Source organism: Schistocerca piceifrons, chromosome 1, assembly GCF_021461385.2.
Source record: "Schistocerca piceifrons isolate TAMUIC-IGC-003096 chromosome 1, iqSchPice1.1, whole genome shotgun sequence".
In the NCBI taxonomy this organism is placed as follows: domain Eukaryota; kingdom Metazoa; phylum Arthropoda; class Insecta; order Orthoptera; family Acrididae; genus Schistocerca; species Schistocerca piceifrons.
The window spans coordinates 549657952-549671321 of NC_060138.1; positions in this window are offsets into that span (position 1 = coordinate 549657952).

Consider the following 13370-nt stretch of genomic DNA (forward strand, 5'->3'; position numbering starts at 1 on the left):
TGTGACAAACTCGAATTTGTGCAAAGCCTTCCACCTAAGATGTATCAATTACTGTGTCAGGTTGCCCCTTTTCAGTAACCAGCTGCTCTTACTTTTGATCAAATGTACAGTTTATTGTCCAGCTACCACTGCAAATGAACACGTCATAGTGGCACGAGTTGAATCCCACCAATGTCGCAAGAAACCAAACCTGTCACACAGGCCTGGGCAGCTGAACTTCACGATCTTAGCCGTAAGTCTCAGTTCATTACTGAGGCTCATAATGACTTATGCAGACTCTGTGGTGTGTGGTGGAATTATCTGTTTAGCTATGGACAAGGAAATGTGCCAGAAGGCTCTACTTTATGAAACCACTGAAACCATCACCCCCCCCCTTCCCCACTGGCTGAAGATTTGCAAATAGCACACTCTTTTGTGGTTTCTCAGGCAGCAGGTGACCAAATTGAAGCATGGGGTGATGTAGCAGTAGTGTCACAAGACGTGCCTACTAGGATGTCAGACAGCTCACACAAGGAAGTGGCAGTGGCAGCGGTAAACATGTGGGCCCATCACCAAGCTCACCAAGGCCAGCCTTAGCAGCCGCAACCACTGCAGCACCAGCATCAGTGTTCTCTGTTTCCATCTTGTCCTTTCTGGTTTGTCCAGCAAAAATATTCAGAGTGCACTAAGCACTGAACCACCTGCAATGCTTTCCAGAAGCAAGGCCACATCGCCGCCATGTGTTGTTCACTGCAGGTTGCTCAGGGTATAGACATGGATGTAAACTGCATCGCTCCAATGATAGTAACTTCTTCCAAGCTCTTTATTGAGTTAAGTGTTTTTTGCCAAGTGTTTTGGCTGCAGTTTGACACAGGTGCTGCAGTGACATTACTGATTTCTCAAACCTATGTTAGTTTAGGCTAGCTGTCGTTGATAGCTGTCACATGGAAGCTGGTCAGTTATAACAAACAATTAGCTGTTGGAACAATTTATGGCATCTGCCTCTTACAAGTCATAGGTTTCTTCCATTACATATTTGGTGGTAGCTGATATCAGTGTTGAGAATTTGTTCAGGACGGACGCAGTTCAGGCATTTGGATTTACTACCACCAACGCAGTTCACTTTGTGTCTGATCAGGTACCAAATTCTCAATTGGAAACACCATGTGGGAACTTTTCAGATTTGTTTTGGAAGATATAGGATGTGCTACGAATATTTCTGCTCCTGTTTCTTTGAAATCCATAGCTTGAACTCATTTTTGTCACGTGCATCCTATTCCTCTTGCCCCAAAAGATCAAGTGAAAGCAGAATTTGACAGATTTCGGTCCCTAGGGGTGGTACAACCTGTTGTGGCTAGTGAATGGTCATTTCCACTGATTGTAGTTCAGAAGCTAAGGGGAAAACTTTGCTTTCGTGGTGACTTCAGTACTGCTGTCAATGCACAGTCAGTTGAGGATACATATCATTTTCCACACCGGGAGCAACTATTGGCGGAAATATTAGGTGGCCAGCACTGTTGTAAAATTGATTTGATACACATATTTGCACCTCCCTTGATTTTTAGAGCAATTGACTCTGCTTGTCCTCGGTTGGATTAATTATCTGGTTGATATTGTTGTCACGAGCTCCTTCATGGCCAGTCACTTGAAAGATTTGTGCACTTTGTTTCCTGTCTTACAATCCATGGGCTTACAGCATAACATCATGAAATCTCAGTTTTTTTTTTTTAACCTTCTACTGTTTATTTGAGGATTGAGGTCTCATGGGATGATGTTCACTCTCTGCCAGAGCATATCTGCACTGTTACATCTATGCCTTGCCCCTTGTCCATGAAGTAACTTCAGGCCTTCCTAGTGAAGATAGCCTGTCGGGGGGTGGCCACATTGGCCCACCCATTCCATGCCTTGTTAGACAATAATGAACCTTTCTGATGGAGCCCAGATTGCGAACATGCTTTTCAAATGTTGAAATCCAAACTCCTCTCGGCCCCTTATTTAGCTACGTTCTCTACGGACCAGCATATGGTTTTGGTGGCTGACTCCACACAGTATGGCCTTGGAATGGTCCTAGCACACCAATATGCTGGCAGGTCTGAATGACTGGTTGCTTTCGCCTCTAAATCTCTCGATCTGGCCCATCAGCATTACTCTATTCATGATTTTTTTTTTTATGTCTCCAAGTTTCACCTTATTACTGACCATAAACCCTTTGTTGCCATGCTTAACTTCCTTGCCTAAAAACGCAGCACACTGCCTACAATGCTGGATGCGGTTCTTGTCTTGCTACAATTACGAAATCCATTTTTGACCTGTGTCTAAACATGCCAATGCAGAGGTGTTGTCCCTCATTCCTATGGGTCCTGATCTCTTCTCTGATCACGAATAATTGCTTTGCTTCCATCTTGATACTGAAACACAGGCCACTGTCAAGGGTTTCCCATTTACGAGCTCAAGCATAGCAGCTGCTGCTGCTGCTGCTGCTGTCAACCCAGTTCTCCACCAGGTGGTTCGATTTGTTCAACAGGTCTGGCCAGATAAACCACTGTATGGCCTCTCTGTTTTTGACTGTGTTTTGCTGTTGTCCACCGAAGACTTCTCTTCCAGAGAAGTCATTCCTGCCGCATTACAGTGTGAGGTTCTACACCTTCTCCATCAGGGCCATTGAGGAGCTTCACACACTAAACTGTTAGCTAGGCGACATGTTTTTCGGCCAGGCATTGATGTCAGAACTGTCGATTCTGTCGCGGCTTGTGAGCAGTGTGCCCAAGAACAGGGAGGTCCCAGGGCGTCCACATCCCGCTTGCCTGCTCCCAACCAGCCATTGGAACACAGTCATGCAGACTTTGCAAGTCTGTTCCTGAATTCCTATTGCCTCTTGGCTGTGGGTGCATTTTCCCAGTTTCTTTACGTTCTCCTGTGTGTGCTGACATCAGCTGAGGTCACAATTTGCATGCTTTTGAAGATTTTCTTTTTCCTTTTTGAGGAGTTGCCTTGTACCTTAGTTTTGATAATGGCCCCATTTCTTTTTTCACACCATTTAATTGATATGTCCCTTCAATCAAACGGTGAGGAGGAACAACTAGTGTGTACATTCAAGTCCCAAATGAAAAAGTTTATTGTGAATTCTCTGCTGGATGACGCCCTTCTCCATTTTCTGAGCATGAGCACCTAACACTACACGCCTATGAGGGATTGGAGCCCGGCTGAGTTGCTTCATGGCCAGCAGCCATACATGTTCTTCCACCTTCTGCGGCCTATGCCACACGTGGCATTGGCAGATTTGTCTGGCAACTTTGTGCCAGGATCGCCAGTGTCGGTTCGTGGATTTGACCACTGGCCCAAGTGGATACCAGGGACTTTTGTCTCCCACCGGGGATTTCATCTCTGTGATGTCTGTATGGCCGGTGGACTGGTGGCTCACCACTTTGATTGGGTGGGCCCCCAGTCACTGCCGGAAGCTACCAGTTCATGGGCGCAGCCCACCCCACTGCCCTCAGCCTCGAGCCCATTGTTGCCTACCTTGGAGGCATCCACATCCAATTGGCACCTCCTCCAAGGGTGGTGACCTAGGGTTCCAGCTTCCTAGCACCGTGCACTGGTCCATCTCTGGCCTCTGGTCCACTGCCGCAGCCTGCTGTTTCAGCTGGGCCCCCTCCACCAGCTGCCTCACCATCTTCGTCACACCCATCGCCACTGGTGGATCCAGACCCATCTCCTCCACACTGGGACCTGCCTGCTGATGTTGAGGTGATGGCACCCTCCTCTTCAGTGCTGTCATTGGTCACTGTGCAGGCCCACGGCAAGCCCACAACCCTGCGCGTTCTAGCCCTATACTTGGTGCCCACTCAGGACATCATCCCACCCCCCACCATCAGCACCAGTTCCACCACTCTGGAACCGATGGATGTCTTTCTTGTAGGGCCACCAGCATCTCCTCCACTGCCTGGGCACCCACTTCACATGAGGGAGAGATGTGCTGTATCCTGCTATGTATGCTGTGTATGAGTGTGAGTGTCACAGTACATGTGAGCTTCAATCGGCTGCCAATTGTATCAACACTTCTGGCCACCTGTAGGAGGCGTGCACATGGCGCAGTGTCCACCAAGCCATCTAATAGCAACTCGCGCATAATTATATACCAGGTGATCAAAAAGACAGTATAAATTTGAAAACTGAATAAATCACAGCATAATGTAGATAGAGGGGTACAAATTGACACACAAGCTTGGAATGACATGGGGTTTTATTACAACCAAGCAAATACAAAAGTTCAAAAAATGTCTGACAGATCTGATCAGAGTAACAATAATTAGCATAACAAAGTAAGACAAAGCAAAAATGATGTTCTTTACAGGAAATGCTCAATATGTCCACCATCATTCCTCAACAATAGCTGTAGTCGAGGAATAATGTTGTGAACAGAACTGTAAAGCATGTCTGGAGTTATGGTGAGGCATTGGCGTCGGATGTTGTCTTTCAGCATCCCTAGAATGTCGGTCGATCACGATACACTTGCGACTTCAGGTAACCCCAAAGCCAATAATCGCACGGACTGAAGTCTGGGGACCTGGGAGACCAAGCACGACGAAAGTGGCGGCTGAGCACACGATCATCACCAAACGACGCGCACAAGAGATCTTTCACGCATCTAGCAATATAGGGTGGAGCGCCATTCTGCATAAACATTGTATGTTCCAGCAGGTGTTTATCAGCCAGGCTGGGGATGATGTGATTCTGTAACATATCGGCGTACCTCTCACCCACCACGGTAGCAGTTACAAAACCGAATCACACATTTCCTCGAAGAAAAAAGATCCGATAATTGTAGATATGGTAAATCCAACCCATACCGTGACTTTCTCGTCGTGCAATGGAGTTTCCACGACAGTTCTAGGATTTTCAGTAGCCCAAATTTTGCAGTTGTGGGCGTTGACAGACCCTCGGAGCATTAAATGAGCTTCGTCGGTCCATAAGACGTTACTCAACCAATCGTCATCTTCTGCCATCTTTTGAAACGCCCACACCGCAAATGCCCTCCGCTTCACTAAATCGCCAGGTAACAGTTCGTGATGCCAATGGATTTTGTACAGATAGCATTGGAGGGTACGCCTCAGTGCCAACCAAACAGTAGTGTATGGAATGCCGGTGCGACTGCACGAGCGCTGACTTTTCCATGCATAGTCGAATCCACTACAGTCTCCATTTCTTCTTGAACTGTCTCAGCAGCATTACGCCTTGTGCTTGGTTGGCCACTACGGGGTCTATCGTCTAAACAACCCATGGCTTCGAACTTCGAAATCATTCTCGCCACAGCTGCGTTTGTCAACGGACCTTTACCCGTTCGAATCCCCTTCCTATGGCGATAGGATCATAACACTGAACTAGCACATTCCCCATTCTGATAATACAGCTTCACTAAAAGCGCCTTTTCAGGTAACATCAACATGCTGCGACTGCTGGTGCAGCTGGTTACCTCTCTCATTACAGCTCCTTTTATACATGACTGTCATGCGCAGTCACTGACGTTTTGCTATCCAGCGCCATCTGTCGAACATTTTGTGAACTTTGTTTTTTCTTTTGGGTTTTAATAAAGCCCCGTGTCATTCCAAGCATGTGTGTCAATTTTTACCTCTCTATCTACATTATCCTGTGGCTTATTAAGTTTTCAAATTTATACTGACGTTTTGATCATCCGGTATGCGTGTGTGTGTGTGTGTGTGTGTGTGTGTGTGTGTGTGTGAGAGAGAGAGAGAGAGAGAGAGAGAGAGAGAGAGAGAGAGAGAGAGAGAAAGAGAGAGAGAGAGAGAGAGAGAGAGAGAGAGAGAGGGAGAGGGGAGGGGGAGGGGAGAAGCACCAACTGATCTCTCTCTGAGTTATTCTAGTTTGTATCTCTCACATCAGTGTACTATGTCTTGTGGAGTCCCGAGAAGCTATTTCATTATAGTTAATAGATTATGAATAAAGGTTGGATCAGTTTTGTGTATTACTTGGTTACTACAATAATAAAAATCAACACAAGAATAATGGAAATTAAATAAAAATGAAATAGGAGTGCATGTTGTCACTCAGTACACCAGCACATATACAACTGAAAACATCTTTTCAAGACTTGTCAAGAGACTGCATGGCACCACGTGCTCACCACTACAATAGATTAATTCTGGTACGGAGTTGAAATTATGTACCCGTATCTGTCATCCAAGCTCCGTTCAACTCCGTGCCTAGAAGCATTAGATCCACTGTTGCTGCCAGATGTTACAGTTGTGTGTTCTGAATTTGTACATGCGTACCCCCAAATTTAATCAACTATTTCTTGTACTATACTGTGTATGTCCAATAAATAAAATTTAATTATTTTCTATCCTTCCTACTATTAGCAGTTTTAATGTTCAACTTGCGTATTAAGTGACATTACATAAAAGTTATTTCTTAATTAATTAAGTTTTATTTTACAATCAGATTCCTGCTGTACCAAGGTAAGTCAGGACAGTAATGGGAAAGGTGAAATCTTGTATTATCCTGTAGAAAAATAATGTCACAGTGACCTCTATAATAAGCCACCTCATTACATCAGAAAAATATTATGTCTGCTGTCCAAATTACCAGCTATTCAAACCACAAGTGGTCATGTTGTTACACAATGACAATCCATAGCATCACATCACTGATTTCGTAAGACAGTGACAAATGCACACTGGCACCTTTCATACTCCTTGGATCGTATGCTTCACACTAATCTTATATTTGTTGCCATCTTCGTTGTGTTGCAATTTTAGTGGTGAGCAGTGTAATCCCAAACACTTATTGCATCGTTAAACAAACAGGAAATATACGTCCCTTGGCTCGTGAATCTAGTTCAGGTGAGCCCTAACTTGGTTTAATACCCAAATTGTTCTAACAGGTAAAAAATAAATTACAGTGCCTCTTTGCCTCTAAACAATTCTTGAAATCTAGTTCTCTATGATAAGCCACACAACATTTACATAAAATGACTCTCATAAAACAGCAAAATACAGTACTGCACTCTAGCTACATCAAAGAAGCAGTGACTGATTTAAGATTCTTCCTTAACATGTAACAGTAACATCTAATTGTTACAAACAGCAGTATCTGTCTCCTTTCAAACTAATACTGATTGGTTTTGTCCATTATGATTTTATTGTTTTAGTCTCTCGGAAATAGATTTAAATTGCGCACACCTTGTTTATGCTTCAAATAGTAATTGCTTTGAGTGTCAAATCTTAGACTGATGGTTCAATATGGTCTCTACCAAGAAATACTACCATCAGTTTCCTAGCCAGCAGCATACAATACCATTCTCATCATAAAGAAAAGATAATAGCACCAAGAAGAAGAGAAACAAATGTGCTAGTACTGCCTTTTACCGCATTGTACATGCCGTAAACAGATCATAAGACTGTAAAATATGGTAATTAAAATGCTGTTATTTATCCATTCAAATGTATTCATCAACTCTTAAAAAAAATGAAGAAGTGATACTGTAATGAGTCATGAAAGAAAAAATACACACATACCACAATGAAGACATGCAGCAAAACAACAAAAATGTTATCGAACTCCGTGAAAACATCTGTTTATATCAAACTTCCTGGCAGATTAAAACTGTGTGGCAGACTGAGACTCGAACTCGGGACCTTTGCCTTTCGCGGGCAAGTGCTCTACCGACTGAGCTACCCAAGCACGACTCACGCCCCGTCCTCACAGCTTTAATTCAGCCAGTACCTCGTCACTTGTTTATATCAGACTGTTTAATTACTGTTCTAACACACTGGCTGCCACCTACACCTTAGGCACCATCTTAAGTCAGCCATCGTTGCATGACTAGCACATATGACGTTCATTCAAATGAAACCTGGTCAGTGCGTCTACCTTTGCCTTACATCTAAGATGGCACCACTTAACTGCAAGTGTGGTGGCACCATCTGTTGGTAGAGAGATGATTTGCACCATTTGATGTTGCATAGCGCCAGTGTGGTCTCACGCCGTAAAGAAAGTGGCCACACAAGTTATTGTCCACTACCGAACAAGCAGGCGAGTAAGCAGGAACAACAAAGAGTGATTCAACTTTTGGTGGTGGAGGGAGTTGGAGGCCGTGAAATGTATCGACGAATGAAGGCTGTGTACGGTGAGTACAGTCCGTGTCATTCAAGTGTTGTGGAATGGTGCAAATGATTCCTTGAGGGGCACGAGTCACTGGAAGACTATGCTCATCCTGGGCAGGCTCATTGTGTCATCACATCGCAAATGGTTGCAGAAGTGAATGCTTTAGTCTTGGACAATTGCAGAATCACCATGGATGAGATCCATCGGTTAATGGGTATTCGTAATGCAACAACACTTGAACTTTCGAAAAATCTGTGCGCAACTGACTGCTGAACAGCGCAATACTCGAATGGCACCAATGTTGAGGAGGAATATGGCTTTCTCTCGCGTATTGTCACAGGTGATGGAACATGGTGTTACTATTTTGAACCAGAGAACAATTGTCAGAGCAAGCCATGGGAACATGCGACTTCACCACCTCCAAAGAAATCAAAGGCCGTGCACACCAGATCTGGTAAGGTCATGATGTCAAGGGCACACTGCTTGTCGAGCTCCTGGAACGGGGAACTACCCTCAATGCCCAGTGTTATCAAGCCACTTTACAGAACCTTAAACGAGCCATAAAATCGAAATGCTGATGCATGTTGTCCAGTGGCGTTATCCTCCTACATGATAATGCCCACCCACACATGGACATTGCAGTGAAGACAACATTGCAGCAGTTTTGGTGGGAAACGCTGGAACATCCATCGTACAGTCCTGACATTTCACTGTGTGATTTTCATGTCTTTGGACCTCTAAAACAAGCTAATCACAGACATCGATACGCAACGGATGACGAAGTGTGTGACTGGGTCCAGGTCTGGATCCGACAGCAGCCTACTAGCTTCTTCAAGGATGGAATCAACCGGCTACTGTCACAGTGGAATAAATATGCCAACAGCTTTGGTGACTATTTTTGAGTTTGTGTACTGTGTATAACTACATTTTTGAGTTAATAAAATCATTACTAGTGACCGGGTTTCATTTGAAAGCCCCTTATACAACACAAAAGTCATTCTGTGTCCACTATTAAGAATCATGGTCACCAGGGAGAGACACCATACATGATGGCTGTGCAGGTGCCTCCCAGGGCCACCTGTGGAATGCTGTCTACATATGTGTTTGCCACCCAGCGATTGCCCTCAGTCTGCTCTCAGCCACTTTGCTATTTACTATCCTAGCTAGAACTGTACTGTACCTGTCCTGCACATGGCTATGTTACATATCCTGCCCAGTACATACCAGCTTTTAAGGAAACTTTCCCCTCTCACAGAACTGGCGCCCCTTGCACTTGATGAAGTGTGTGCTCTATCAACTATCTACTTTCAGAACATTGTCATATCGTTGCATCCCCTGTGGAATTTTATCAGTCATAAATAGCCTAATCAGTTACAACCTATGGTGCATGGGAGGCTGAACTACAGGGACTCAGTTGGAAAAGCCCTTTTGTGACAACAGTATATAAAGAATTGTATGCAGATGTCATCATTAGGGGGACAATCATTCAGGTGGATCCAGATGAGGAGGACCTTATTTTGGAGGGTGTTTCAAAATGAGCCCAATCCTTCAAACTTTCCCAGGCCATAAGCCATAGATTAGAATTCCAGGTGAAGTAGTGCATCTCATGTTGTACCCAGGAGAGTGAACCAACTTCGCCAAAACAGCCAATGCAGCAACAGTAGAGTGCAAACACAAGTGCACTCCAGCTCTATGTAATAAACAAGGATAGAAGTCTTGCCCCCTATCCCCACCCCAACCAGTGCTCGTTTCCACCATGCCCAGACTGTTCTCAAACACATCAGAGAGGACTGTCCTGAAAGCTTCACACAGTGCTAGGTATATCAGAAGGAAGGATATCTTACACCTGCCTGCAGGATGAAGAACACTCACCTCGACAGGACCTAATCAGCATTAACATCATTTCAAAGGAGTCTCACACCACAGTGGTGGCACTAACAAGGGAACCTCCCCATCGCACCCCCTTCAGATTTAGTTATAAGTTGGTACAGTGGGTAGGGCTTGAAAAACTGAACACAGATCAATCGAGAAAACAGGAAGAAGTTGTGAAGAACTATGAAAAAAATAAGCAAAATATACAAACTAAATAGTCCATGCGCAAGATAAGTAACATCAGGGATCGTGTGAGCTCAGGAGCTCCGTGGTCGCGTGGTTAGCGTGAGCAGCTGCGGAACGAGAGGTCCTTGGTTCAAGTCTTCCCTCGAGTGAAAAATTTAATTTTTTATTTTCAGACAATTATCAAAGTTCAGGCACTCACACAAATCAACTTTGCTCTCCAAAATTCCAGGACATGTTCAGATTTGCTTGGACACAAGCAGGATTTGACGGTCTACACACGGAAAAATTTGAAAACGTTAAAAACATATGTTTTGACAGAGCACAGGGAAAACAGAGAGACTGTGAAACTGTTGCATTCATTTGTTGCAGTTTATGTGACAAACTCTTATGTTTTCATCACTTTTTTGGGAGTGATTATCACATCCACAAGAAAATCTAAACCGGGCAAGGTAGAAGAATCTTTTTACCCATTCGCCAAGTGTACAAGTTAGGTGGGTCGACAACATATTCCTGTCATGTGACGCACATGCCGTCACGAGTGTCATATAGAATATATCAGACGTGTTTTCCTGTGGAGGAATCGGTTGACCTATGACCTTGCGATCAAATGTTTTCGGTTCCCATTGAAGAGGCAAGTCCTTTCGTCTAATAATCACACGGTTTTGCGGTGCGGTCGCAAAACAGATACTAAACTTATTCAGTGAACAGAGACGTCGATGAACGAACGGAGAGATCGTAACTTTGCGAAAATAGAGAAAGTAAACTGTTCAGTCGAGGGAATACTTGAACCAAGCACCTCTCGTTCCGCAGCTGCTCACGCTAAACACGGGACCACGGCGCTCCTGAACTTACGCTATCCTTGATATTGCCTATCTTGCACATGGACTACTCAGTTTGTATACTTTGCTTAATTTTTTCATAGTTACACACAACTTCTTCCTGTTTTCTCGATTTGATCTGTGTTCAGTTTTTCAAGGCCTATCCACTGTGCCAAGTTATAACTAAATCTGAGGGGGGTGTGATGGGGAGGTTCCCTTGTAAGAAATGGTTCATCAGGCTCACTTCGCGCAACAAACAAACTCAGCTACATGTTGACACTGATGCCTCTATATCCCTGTTAAACTCTCAAACATTTCTTGAAATTAGAGTGCCACCCCTTCAATCCACAGCTCGCCATTTGGTGGTATATAACAACAACTTGTTCCATTCAAAGGACAATTCAGAATCAGGACAATGTAGAAAAATGCATATGACACCTCACCTTCTCTGTGATTCATAGAATGGATACTGAGAATCTACTCAGTCTTGATGATTTTTCTGCTTTCGGACTTATCACCCATTAATCAGTCCACCTGGTCTCGGAACAAGTACTGTTTAGACAATTGGAAACCCTGGCTTTCTCTCTTACGGTCTAGGGAAAGCGAAGAACTTTATGGCACCCATTACATTAAAGAACTCGGCACATCCTCGCTTCTTCTGTGCATGACCCATGCCCCTCACACTGCGGGATTCCATAAAGAATTAGCTAGATAAATTCAAAGCCTTTGGACGTCATTGAACTCATATCTACATATGAGTGGGTAACACCTTTTGTTATTGTGAAAAAAATGTCAATGAAACCAATCCTGTGTGGAGACTTTAAGGTTACGGTCAGTTTTCAGTCAGAGACTGATATGTATCCCATTCTGAAACCAAACAAGTGTTCCCTTGCACTTGCGGGAGGCCAGTACATTCAAAGGTCGATCACTTCAAAGCTCACATCTACCCCTGGATGAGAAATCACTGAAAGTACTGGTACTCATCATGCCACATGAATTATATCGTTCCGTATGCTTAGTCTGTGGTGAGGGGAGCCACAATGGAAGAACACTTAGGGAACTTGCAGATAGGTACTGTTCCACACCCTTCTGTCTGCAGACCTCAAATGCAATCTCAAAAAAATGTTCTTTTTTCAACATAGGACACATCATCTCTCATGGAGGTATTAAGCCCACACAGAAGCTGGTCAAAGCTGTCACTGCATTTCTTCGCCCCACAAATTTAAAATAGTTCAGGTCCTTCTTGGGAAAAACAATCTATTACAGAAAGTTTATGCTCAGCATGGCATCAATTGCATACCCCCTCAGTGACCTACAGAAGAAGATAGTGCCTTTTGAATGGTTAGAGGCATGTCAACAGGTGTTCAAGACTCTGAAACAGACCCTCCTATCAGTACCATGTCTTGCCACATTTCAACTGGGCAAAAACGCAGTGGCTGTGTTGCAGTTGCGCAACGCTGCGCCATGTGGGTGACCTTGAAACGAGTTCCACTCGCTGCCACCAGGGCCCCGCAGGATCGCGCTCTAGTTTTAACAGAGTGCTATCCGCAGTTATTGCTCGCTTCCGGTGCGGCGACGCCCTTCTGGCGCTCACTGATTGGCTACTGGGGCTTTCTTATCAGTAACGACATCCGCTGGAGGGGGCACAGTCTCTCTCGTGAGGCAACAGCATGTTCATTCGACTCGAGGCAGCCGCACCATACACACAGCCATGCCTTACCGTCGCAGAAGACAAGAATGTAGACAGTTTTGATGTTACACCAAAACCTACAGCACAACAGCAACTACTAGGAGGACCTATTACTTTTGTAGGGTGTAAGACTAATTTTTCTTGCACTACTACAGAGGTAGTTAGTGGGAATTCATGGTTGACTATTGCCATACTACGAGGAGGAGACATAGCGGTGGATGCCTCTGAACAGGGCCTGGGGGATGTCGTGGCACACAGAGACGTGGAAGTCTCTGAACATCTGATTCCATTTGCGTCAGAGATGCTCAATGACACACACAAGACATAGGCCCTCGCGATCATCTATGTGCTGACAGAATTCCATGTATTCCTATACAGAATAAAGTTTCACCTCATTATTGATCATAAGCCATTGATCTCCCTCTGGCAAAGCTAACTGAGAGGACTTCCAGGTTTTTGGCACATTCTGCTGCAGTAATGGCATTCAACACCTGCTGTCTCCACATTTCCACTCTGAATCAAATGAGGAGGGTGAAAGACTCATGCATACTTTTAGGACACAGATGAAGAAATATCTGGCTGACACTTCTATGGATGAGGAACTCATCCCAGCACATTCCTCCATCTCATGCTGCCAATGCCTGTGGGTCTGGCTGTAGCGCTTTCTCCACACCTCCAGGTGGGCACCCGTGTCTGGGTTA